The 12,923-nt window shown below is 34.9% G+C and overlaps 1 pseudogene; it reads right to left on the reverse strand.

Annotated features, from left to right (window-relative positions):
* Positions 1-728: 728 nt before the first annotated feature.
* LOC120159194 lies at positions 729-9,859 on the reverse strand (annotated as a pseudogene).
* Between the last annotated feature and the right edge of the window lie 3,064 nt (positions 9,860-12,923).

The raw sequence follows: 12,923 nt of genomic DNA on the forward strand, positions 1-12,923 counted from the left end.
GCCCTGCACCTGCTGACGTAGCACCGAATCGAACCCACTTTCATTGATGACTCCGAAATGGTCTGGGTTTTAGGCTTTGAAGTTTGAAAAAAGCCATTCCTTTCCCCTTTTTTATGCTCAAATTTATGGGTTTCCGCTGCTTTCGTCTGATAAAAGCAAAGTAGAGACGAAATAGGATGAAGCAAGGAGAAACGTGGAAGTGTTCTAGTCACTCAGAGAAGTAGTTGCTACTAAATGCCTAAGGGGGCGTGGAAGGAGAGGAAATTGCAAAAACAATTTTTATTTGCTTATTTATTGCATAAATTAAATAAATCAAAGTTCTAACCTTACCTAATTAAATCAAGGCTTTGGATTTGCAAATTGATGTTTGTTTGACATAAGTAAATATATATTATATTTTTATAACATGAAATATACGTACTTAAATTGTATTCTTTAGCTTAATGTATAAAATTTTATTTTGTTATAATTAAATTGATTAATTGAAATTTATTAAAGCTTTATTTACCAAATACGTTTTACGTTCAAAACAAAAACATGAACAAAAATTTAAATTTTTCACACACAAATTTCAAGGACTAAATTAAAACTTTCATGAACTTTGTAGTAATTACATGACAATAGCCCCAAACAAAAAACACAGAGGTTAGAATTTCAGTGGGGGGCTTAGCCCCATTTGTAAAATTAATGTCTGAACCTACTACTTTCCTCCCTGTATGTTTTGAGGGCTACCAGTAGCAATGGTAGTGTTTTGATTCGGGATTACCAGTTTGTGCAATTACTGAAGAAATACTAGCATGTGAAACACCTACTGGAGCTGTCCTTGATACATCTGGATTATGCTGCTGCTGCATTGTATTAGCTGGTGTGGTGGTTGTCGAACGATCCGTGCTGGTTTTCTGCTGATCTGTGTTAGTCAAGGCATGCAGTTGCTGCAGCCTGTAATTGTGTGATAGACTGGAGATATTAGAGAAGGAAATCGAAGAAGAATAAAGGATTTAAGAAGTAAGAAACGAGAGATTACAGAAAGAAAAATTCTTCATTCATTTCATAAGGAATCCAATTCCTATTACAACCTATATTATTTAGTTACAGGGCTAAAACAGTCATTTGCAAGGAGTCAACTGGCAGTACTTTTAACAGATTATAACTATAGATTCTATTCTTGTAGGGTATTGGAACACGTGGGCTATTCCTTATCCTTTTGGACTGATTGGGCTGCTACTTCCTCTTGGATAATATCTCGGTTTGCTTCACCATCTCTTGAACCGATCACGTTTTGCTCCACTTCATCAGGTAATCATTCGCCCTTCAATTCCAGAATCCCTAATTTCCCATTTTCATTTCCCTCTCGCACTCAATCCCTAATTCCCCTTTTACAATTCTCCTTCGCATCTCAATCCCTAATTCACCATTTTTCTCTTTGTTTCCACGCTCATCTCTTCCAACCGTGACAATACCCGCCGCTGGAGAGGATCCTTGTCCCCTTGTCCCCAAGGATCAAAATTCAGAAATTGGCCTCGAAGCACAGAATAATCTTCCCATGTGTCATTCGTAGCATCTAGGTTAGTCCAACGAACCAATAACTGAGTTATCAGTTTGTTTTGTCGTTTACTTATTCGTCTGCCCAGGATTTGACTTGGTTCAATCTTTAACTGACCTTCTTCGTCCATTACAGGAGGATCTGTTGAAGATGATACGGTTGCACCAATATGTTTTTTCAATAACTAACATAAAAACCGGATGTAGACGTGAGGTCTCCGGTAATCCAGCTTATAAGCAACCTCTCCAATTCTTTCAATAATCTTATAAGGTCCATAAAATCGTGCTGCTAATTTAAATTTTTTCACAAGGCAAGAGAGGTCTGTATATAAGGCTGCAATTTCAGGTAAACCAAATCACCAACCTGAAAAGTTCTCTCTGATCTGTGTTTATCTACTTTTCTTTATTCGATTACTTGCCTTTTTCTAACTGAGACTTGCTAATTGCCTGATATCTTCCCTATTCTGCATTACTCTGATATGTTTATAGTGAACTGTTTGTATGCCATACCATAGTAGGAGGCTTGTAGCCAGGACTTCAAAAGGTGTTAACTTAAGAGCAGTATGGTAGGTAGTATATTACCCATTCAGCATGAGGACCACTTTGCCCATTGCTTTAGTTGGAAAAACAGAGACCCCTAAGATCTGTTCTAAGCATTGATTTACTCTTTCTGACTGTCCATCAGTTTCAGGATGGTAAGCAGTGCTAAATAGGGTCTTAGTGCCTAACTGTTTCATTAGCTCTCTCCAAAAGAGGCTAGTGAAAGTCTTTTCCCTGTCTGAAATGGCCATTTTAGGCTGGCCATGCAACTTGTAGATAGAATCTTGGTATATTTTGGCCCCTCTGCAGCAGTGTAAGGTGTGCTAATGCCAAAAATGGTTATATTAGTAAACTTGTCAACCACCACAATGATGTAAGGCGAATCTACACACTTTGATGAAAAGAGTAGATAGCCTTATGTCCCGATCTAGGATTGACAAGTCTGATGTCCTTGAATTAATAAGCTTGGGCTGCAAAATAATAAGAAAGAAATATGATTAATGATGGTTTAAGAAATGAATAATAATATAAGTAATGGAATGAAAGAATAAGAATAGATGGTTGTGGAATTATGGGATTGATGATGGTCTTGATGAAGGATGTTTGATGATGTTGATGATGAAATAAGATGGTGGTGATGTTGTATCTCAAACTCGCCAAGAGGAACTATGCTATGAAGCACAATCCCGGTCTTCACAAACTGCTTGAGGGTGGTGATTGTGTCTTCACCCACTAGATATAAATCTAGGAATTTAGGAATCAAGATGGAAGGAATGACCCACAAGTAGGGAATTATACTTGTTTAATTTATGCTTATCCTTTAGCTACCAAGCTACCATAATATGCCTTGCTTTGTGTTTCACCTATAGGAATTAACAAACAAACCAAGTAAGCAATGTGTGAGCTCATTTAAGGTAAAATGCATGTTGTCGTGAGGTGTTTGAGTGATATAAGCTATGAATGATCATCTAGAAGCTAAGATAACATGTATATAAGCTAGATAAAAGGCATAGGACGTTCATGAGCTTTAAGAAAACATATATGAGCTAGAAAATAGCTGCATGCATGCAAATGAGCTAAAGAATCATGGATTTAAAGCTAGTGAGCTAATGTAAACATAACATGAGCTAGAATAACATGACATGAGTTAATGAATGAATGAATGAATACATGCTGCCATGATATCTAAATGATATGCAAACATAATAAATGAATCTAAAACATATATAAGCATAATATAAAGCTAAGTAAAGATGTGAACATATGTTATGCATGAAAATTATATAGTTGCAAGTGAATGATACATATGATTATTCAAGCATAGTTTAAGATACAAATGTATGCTCATAATAATATATAGTGCATAATGAGTAAATAATATAAAGTAAGGTATAACCCTTATATTGAGCATGATGAATCTTCAATGATGTGAGTGTGTCATGAAGAAGTTGGTGCAAGACATGATCACATCAACAAGAATACAATTCTTTCTCAAGATGTAGGCAAACCCTCAATAAAATCCATAGTAATTACTTCCAAGCCTGATGAGGAATAGGTAGAGGCTGTAACAACCCTGGTTTAGACACATGCTCCACCTTAGTCTGTTGACAAACTTCACTGCTCTTACATAATTAGCTACCCATAGCTTTCAATTTAGGCCAATAGAAGTAAGACCTAATCCTTTGATAGGTAGTCTGACTAGAATGGCCACCATAAGGGGAATCATAGTGTCTGAAGTATCTAGTCTAAGAGATCCAGCAGCCCAATATACACTCTATCCTTAAATCTAAGGATACCTCCTGAATACTTCCACTGAAGATCAACATTAGGATTAAAAGATAATACAGAAATCCATTGCTTAGCTATAGAATCATCCTTATAACTCCCCTTCACTTCATGAACCCAACTAGGAATGATTAGGGTAGTGCTCATAGTAAAACATTCAGCATGATCTTCCACTGTCTAGATAAAGCATCAGCAACAACATTTGATTTACCTTTCCTGTATTGAATAGTGTAATCCAGCCCCAATAACTTGGTTAAGCATTTCTTTGAATGACAGTAGTCAATTTTTGTTCTAATAAATATTTCAATGGTTCATGATCTGTTTTAATCACAAAGATTTACTCTCTAAATAATGCCTCTATTTGGAAACTGCTAGAAGTATAGCAGGATACTCTCTTTCATAAAGAGAGTGTTGCATGTCTAGGACTCAGAGCCTTACTTAAATAGGCAATAGGTATGCCCTCTTGAGATAAAACTGCACCAATACCACCTGAACTGACATCTGTTTTAAATAAAAGCTCTTACCAAATCTGGTAAGGCTAAAACAGGAGCAACACACATAGCCTTCTTCAATTCTTCAAAGGCAATCAAGGCTGCATCAGTCTACTTAAAACTGTCTTTCTTAAACAGCTGAGTCAGAGGTTTGCTAATTGACCCATATTTTTTAATAAATCTTCTGTAATAACCTGTCAATCCCAAGAATCCACGCAAAGACTTTAATGACTTAGGCACTGGCCAATTCCTCATAGCTTCCACCTTCTTAGGATCAGTAGAAACTCCATTAGCTGAAATAATATGGCCAAGCATTCAACTTGAGTCTGTCCAAAGAAGCATTTAGACGCTTGGCAAATAGCTGATTCTGATGCAGTACTTCTAAAACCAGTTGTAAATGAATAACATGATCTTCATAGAAGTACTATAGACTAAGATATCATCAAAAAATACCAAGACAATTTTCTAAAGAATGAACTAAACAATTCATTCATTAAAGCTTGAAATGTAGCAGGGCCATTAGAAAGCCCAAAAGGCATCACCTTAAATATAATGACCCTGATGAGTTCTGAATGTGTCTTGTATATGTCCTAGATTTAATCCTTATTTGCCAATATCCAGATCTGAGATCAATCTTGGAAAAATAAACTGCTCCATGTAATTCATCTAATAGATCTTCAACCATAGGTATATGAAATTATCTTTCACAGTCATGCTATTTAATTCCTATAATCACACAAAATCTCCAAGTACCATCCTTCTTTTTGATAAGAAGGCATGAGAAGCAAATGGACTCCTACTAGGCTGAATAATAGAGGCTGAAAGCATACTAGAAATCTGTCTTTCCACTTCTCTCTGATTGTGTGGAAATATAAGGTCTCAAATTGATAGGAGTAGAGTCAGGCTTTAAAGGAATAGCATGGTCATGAGACCTTGTAGGTGGTAAACCAGTAGGCTCATAAAAAATACATTGATATCTCTGTAAAAGAGGTTGAAGAGTTGCTGGAACAGGTTTTGAATCTTCAGACATAGTCAAGAAAATCACATGTCCCAAAATAGGAGAATCTGATGTTGTCATCTTCAATAATGTAGCTCCAGAAATTTGCTGCAAAAAATTAGATGGTTGTTGTCCTTGTATAATAATATCTCCTCTTGATATTGAAAACTCAGTGTTATTCGATTAAAATCCATCAAAATAGGACTAAATAATTTCATCCAATCCACCCCAACACCATATCACTGCCACCTAACTGTAGGAGTCTGAAATCATGAACAAAAGAGTGTCATTGCATATGCCATTCCACCTGATTACATCTTGTTGAACTATAAAGTGTTGTCATTGTCTACTGTGATTGCCAAAGTATATGGTGTACATGTATACCAGCATCAGCCCACCGTGGAGTCAAAAAACTATGAGTACTTCCACTGTTAATCAAAATACTAAGTGGTCTGCCCTTAATGGCTCTTGAATCCTTAATGTATATGGCTAATGCAGCCCGTAATAGCATCATAGAGATTTCTAGAACCTCCTCTCCTGTATCAATTGTTGATCTGATTCCATAGTAACATTATCTGTAGGAACAACAGCCTCTTCCTCAATCATCAGATTTAAATTCCTTGACTTAAATTGATGCCCTGGAAGAAATTTCTCCCCACACTTGAAACAAGATGTTTTACCTTCTATAATCCATAAGATTCTGTTTAGGATTAGAAAATGATGTTTTCTTGGTAATTGCTGGCAATGAAGCTGATTATAAGTAACATGGGGTTTGGGTAAGGTGGGTTTTTAAAAGAGGGCCTCCATCTTCTGTTTTCATAATCAACAGATAATTCATAGAGTTTTGCTTGTTTGTATGCTTCAGGCAAATTTTTAGGATCTAGAGCCTTCACCATATGTTTAATATCCTCCCTTAGTCCACTGATAAAAAAGTGACACAAAGAAATCCTCATTTAATGTAGGATTTTGTAATAACATATAAGGTTGTAGCTCTTCAAATTTTTCTGATAAGCCTCAACAGTCCCTTTCTGAGTCAACTTAGTAAATTCTTCTACTATATCAGAAAAAGACTTGTCACTAAATCTATGACAAAGATCTGCTTCAAATTCATGCCATGTTACATGGTGTTCTGCATAATATATCCATCAAACCAAACCTCTGCTTTTCCCGTCAAGTATATAGTGACTACCTCTACTCTCTACTCAACAGGAACACCACAAATGGAAAAATATTTCAAACATTTTTAAGCCACCCCCTAGGATTAATCCCTCAAAAAATGGTAAATCAATTTTAGGTCTATGCCACATTGACCCAGAACTGATAAAAGAACTCCCTGGTCCCTTGTTTCAGCTTCCAATCCCATAATAGGTCTATTGTTACTGTTTCACCCGCTTGATTCTCAGGCCTAGAACTGTTCTTAAGGGCTAAACAAGCATCAAACTTGTCTTTCAATATTCCCGGTTCATCAGTTTTATAAGTGAATCTTGATTTATCCTTTACTACAGTCACCAAAACAGGATTTTTCTCCCCATTTTTAGAGTTATCAGAGAGTTTACCTGATCACCTTCAGACTGCTCTTGTTCTCCATCTCTGCCAGTTAAGATCTTCAAGAGTTTTCCACATATCCTTGGTTGGTAGCCATTCAGTCTCCATTGCAGTAATTCTGTTCTCTTGGGCCTCCACCATTTAGGTGGATTAGAATCATTGTTACCCTTTTCACCAATGTTGTCAAATCTTCGTCTATTTCTATAACCAACTAAATCTGCTCCATACTCTGATTTTTCTTTCATGCCGTGATTTACTTGCCAGAGCCGAAGCTCTCAATACCAATTTGTGATAGACTGAGATATTAGAGAAGGAAATCGAAGAAGAAGAAGGATTTAAGAAGTAAGAAACGAGAGATTACAGAAAGAAAAATTCTTCATTCATTTCATAAGGAATCCAATTCCTATTACAACCTATATTATTTAGTTACAGGGCTAAAAACAATCATTTGCAAGGATGCCAGCTGGCAGTACTTTTAACAGATTAACAACTATAGATTCTCTTCTTGCAGGGTATTGGACTGAACACGTGGGCTATTCCTCTCCTTTTGGACTGATTGGGCTGCTACTTCCTCTGGATAATATCTCGGTTGCTTCACCATCTCCTGAACCGATCACGTGACCACTTCATCAGGTATATCATTCGCCCTTCAATTCCAGAATCCCTAATTCCCATTTTCATTCCCTCTCGCACCTCAATCCCTAATTCCCCTTTCCAATTCTCCTCGTATTCAATCCCTAATTCACCATTTTCTCTTCGTTTCCACGCTCATCTCTTCCAACCGTGACAAATGGTTTCGGGCCGGCGACAAACCTTCCTAGAGGTACGATTTCCTAAGGAATGGAACATGCAAGACTCAAACAATTCAATATAGTTTGTGTGGGGCGCATGTTGAGTGTTAAAACATAATTGAATCATTAACTAAAACCTCGGACTGATCATGATCGTATCGCACCAAAATCTACAACGACAACCTCTACATCATGCCTCCACACCTTTGCGCAATCAGGCAATGAAGTAAAGGGCCTGATCTTTACCTTCCTCAAAATTTTAAGAATCCAGAAAATGAAAACTAGAAAAGGTTTGCTTGAAAGAATATATTATCTCGAGATTACTTGAGTGTTATCATCGATTGGCATTTGTAAGTGGAAATCTACCTGAAAACAAGAATGTCCCCGGGAAGAACTGCAACACACTCAGATGCTTCACATGGGAGGGACCGTGCCTGATATGCTTGCAAACATTAACCTACTCATCCTCCTCGGGTCCAAAACCAGCAAACCGAACTGAACTTCCTGCAAAAGACAGCAAGGCATAATTGGAATACTCTTTCTTGGATGCCAAATTTTGGTGTTCTTCAGTGTTCATAATCCACTGAAAAGTTATAGAATAGCACCATCAGAATGTTTTATTTAAAAGTGAAACGGAAAAAGGCATAACGATGACATTTCAAAAGTATCTATCAATCTCGTGAGAAAAAAGAAAGATAGGATCGAGTAACATAAGAAATAAGAGAATAATTTGACGCTTAATCTATCATGCAATATTAAATAAGCACTAGCAGTTGCATATTCAGTGACAATGGGTTCAAACCTACCGAATCACCTGTTTCCAAATATCTATGAGCCAAAAGGTGCAACATCGTACCTGAAAAATGGGATTAAGAGAATTCAGTTGATCGCAAAAAATTCATTATCAGAGAACAAAATTTAAATAAGATGAAAGGAAGCTTCTGCCTCCAAACTTTCCGATCTGAATCGCAAACTTAACATGCACCATCCCTTGAAGATTTAGCTTCAACTCCATGTAAGATTCTGACATATGCCTTGCTGCACCAGGAACTGGCAAAGAAAACGAGGGATATTAGTCTAAAGTGAGATGACACAAAGAGGATATTTAACACTGCAAAATACGGAAGCCTCAAAGTGAAGTAGAACTGTAGCATATTTAAACACTGATTAATCACTTGCATGCAATGGTAGGGTTGTCAAGGTTTTCGGCTTTTTGCTCCAATCATAGATGTCAAATTTAATGCTGAACCTGTTAAAGTACATTTAGGCGATATCTCATGCATAGGAGTTAGTTCTTAATTTATATGCTGACAATCACCCCGGAGAATCGACATTATCCACTAATCTTTAGATCAAACATCATGTTGTTAGCAGAAATCAATCTGTTAATTTGATGCACATGGTGGATAAGAATATCTTTTCATGTAGCCATGATGTTAATAAACTTTAGAACAAACATCATGCTTTTAGCTGTGTTCTTATGTTTCTGAATGATGCCTCTGGACAACTGTAGGTTCAAAACATGCGAAATGAGTTTACTTCTCTTCCAGTATGTGCTTTCCATAAACACAAGCTTCTCAAATATAGATTATTAGTGATATCCTTCCTAAAGAGTAAAATATTATCATATAATTAAAGAAAAAAGCACAGCTAAAAGCAGAATGCACAGAATTCGTCATTAACGTATCATTAAAATCTAACCTACTGAATGGTAACAAACTGTTTTAAGGAACCACTATACAAATACCAGTACTCTTATGCATCACCTTTAAATAATAAGAACACGGCTAAACAGTGTGCAACAATATTCTTCGATATTTCACATGAATAACTATGGACTGTAAAGCATTCAATTACCAATCCAAATTTGGGGAAAATAAAGGAGGCCTTCAAGACTTTGAAGCAACTACCTGTAGTAGCAGACATTGTAGCAGTCATAGGGGGAGGCAAGGGAGCAGAAACTGAGGCACATTTCTCACAGGATTTGAATCATCTCGAGGCATAGATGAAACACCTAACTTCCCAGGAACCTTACTAAATAAAACTTCAGGGGCGAATAAAATTTTAGGGGAGACGAAAACATATTTTCAATATAAAATACATATAAAAAATCTAAAATTTTTGATAATTTTCGATTTTAGGGGAACGACCACCTCCGCTAGGTCCATCCCTGACAACCCATATATATATTTGTGCCTTGGTGGGCTAGGAGGGTTATTGGGACTTGGAAGGAGTAAGGAGCTTGAGCTTATATTTTGCCCATTGACTAGTCAAGTCAGGCCCTATTGAGTAAATTAAGGAATATTACAGCAAATATCATGACTATATATATATATATATATATGTTAAAATAAAGGATATAGGAAGGGACATAATATATGTTAAAATATCATGACTATATATATATATATGTTAAAATAAAGGATATAGGAAGGGACAGAATGGTGGGTTCTTTTAATTTCTCCGAAAATTATCTTGTAGGGTCGGATTCGTTAACATGATCTTGGGAGATCCTACGTTATAAAAAATATATATAGGAAGTTGAAGATGGTGTTGGTAGCTTAGAAAATCAACAAAATATAGCACAATAAATCCAACCTTGTTCATGTCTTGTCCTCAACATAGTGGAACAACCTTGTTCATGTATAATTAAAAAAAGGGGAGGGAAATTAAAGAATCAATGGCCACTTAATCTTTTTCATGATGGCTTACCTATCAATCTTAAAATAATAATTAAGCAATTGATTTAGGGGTTGAAGTTAAATTTACCAAATTAGCTTTTGACTCGTGGTCCAATCACTTTCCTTTTCTTTTATAAATTCATTACTCAATGTAGGACTAAGTTGATAACCCCCACCCCCAATAATTTATTTGATGTTCCCATCATTATTCCATAATATATTAAGAAATTTTTATATAAAGTATAATCATTAGAAATAATAGATTCGATTAAACTTTAAAACTTTCCACATCGGTCCTTAAATTATCAGTATCATTCAATTTTAATCATATCACAACATGAATTCAATTCCCACGACATGCACGTTAACGAATTGATCAAAATAAAATATATAAGGATTGATATAGAAGATTTTAAAGTTTAGTGATCAATTTAAAATTTGGATCATAATTTAGGAATTGATATAAATATTTTAAATTTTGAAATATATAAGGGAGTTAAATATACTTGAGTAAACTCCTGAGTCTTATGGATATAAAAATATCGGGTTAGAAAAAGTTTTATTTTCATTCAAGGCTTTGACTCATTTTAATTTCAAATATAATCGAAACTCGTATGATTATCTGAAACTAAAATTTTTTGTACAAAACAATGATAAATTTAAGATAAAAAGGAATCAGAGATCCTTATACTTTTGGGAAAAAACCTAATGTGTCCCTCTTATTATTTTTCTCTCAATATGACCCTTTGACTAATGTTTTTTATCGTTTGACCGTTACGGTGTTGACATGACAGTCTATCTTACATGATTGAGTTACCAATTTAGCCTATCTACTTTATTATCCGCTACGTTGTCAACTATTGTGGACTGTACATCAATACCATGAACCGTCACGTTAGCACCGTAACTATCAACGACGAATAACGATTATCAAAGGATCACATTAGAATTATTTTTTAAATTGGAGGGTCACATCAAGAGAAAAAAATAACACGATGGTCACATTGGTTTTTTCAAATTATATGGACCTGTGTTGCATTTTTGCCTAAATTTAATGGAAATTTGTTAGCAAATTTTTTTTTGGCACATATCTTGTGTATTGTTTTGTTGTTTCAAAGAGGCAAAAAGGATGGGATAAGACGACAAGTGAAGTTAGGGATTGCATTTAAAATGCTAGGCGTAGGGATGGATATGGGTAGAGTTTTTGGTCTACCCGACCCGATCCGAGAATAAAGAGTCCTCCACCTAAGACCCAATCTGATCTGATCAAAATAAGTTTTCATCCGACCCAATATATAACTTTAAAACCCGACACAACCCGAATAGTAAAAAATTATTTTTATTCAATAAAAATAGTGCCTTAATTGAAAAAAATAATATATAGATGAATATTATTGTAATTATTCCTAAATATTTAAGGTAAAATTATATATTTTTCGGGTCGAGTCGGGTCAGATATTTTTTATCCTAAATCCAAACCCGATTTTTTTTTAAAAAAATCAACCCGATTAGGTCGAAACTCGTCGGGTTCGGTCCCATACCTATCCCTACCAAGGCGTGCCTACAAAGCGTGGGATATCCCTTTCAATCTTTTGCTTTTTTGTGTAGGAAAATAGTTGGACCCACAATGTGCTCAAAATTGAAAGTATATTTGCATGGAGGGACTCAAGAATATGCCCTATGAAAACTCAGCCTTTTGTTCCCCCTCAACACCCTATCCTTTTGCAGCCAATTCAATGCCCTTTTACCCCCTTTAGATAGCAAAACTCATCTACAACTAAATCTATCTACTCGTATATTCGTATCATATTTTTATTTTTGGGTAAATTATACATTTAGTACCTAAAGTATTAGTTTTAATCCATTTTAGTACCTAAACTTTTAATTTTTTTTAAATCATACCTAAAGTTTAGTAGGTGTTTCGTTTTAGAACAATAGTTCAAAATTTAACGTTAAATTGATAGTTTAGGTACTAAACGGGTTAAGTTTTTAACGGTGGGATACTAAAATGAAACAAAAAATAAATGTCAAGTATGATTTTGAAAAAATAAAATAAAAGTTTAGATACTAAAATAGAGCAAATTGATAATATATGTACTAAATGCGTAGTTTATCCTAATTTTTTATATCTGGTTAAAAGTGTATGTTCTAAATTATGACTAGTCTGAAATCTAAAATTTGATATTTTTATTTTAAGTTGATATAAATTTATTTATATATTTTTATAATATTATTAGTTGGTCTAAACTAATAATGAGTACAACAAAAATGAATCAAAAGTTATATAGGTAGGGTGACTAGCAGGGACGGAGCTCCCTTTAGGGTACAAGGATTCTGACCATGTTAAAGTTTATATATTTAATATAATTTTAATTTAATAATATTTTAGTTTATGTAAAAATAAATATTTAAATTTAAAAACTATAAAAATATTATTAAATATTTAATCAAGTAGTGGTCGAACTAAAGAATGATAAGTATGTGTTCTCAAATTTTTGGTCTTATTACAATTTAAGTCATTGCAAGTTTAAATATTAGACAAATTAGAAGT

The sequence above is a fragment of the Hibiscus syriacus genome, unplaced genomic scaffold, assembly GCF_006381635.1.
Source record: "Hibiscus syriacus cultivar Baekdansim isolate YM2019G1 unplaced genomic scaffold, ASM638163v2 tig00111342_pilon, whole genome shotgun sequence".
NCBI lineage: Eukaryota > Viridiplantae > Streptophyta > Magnoliopsida > Malvales > Malvaceae > Hibiscus > Hibiscus syriacus.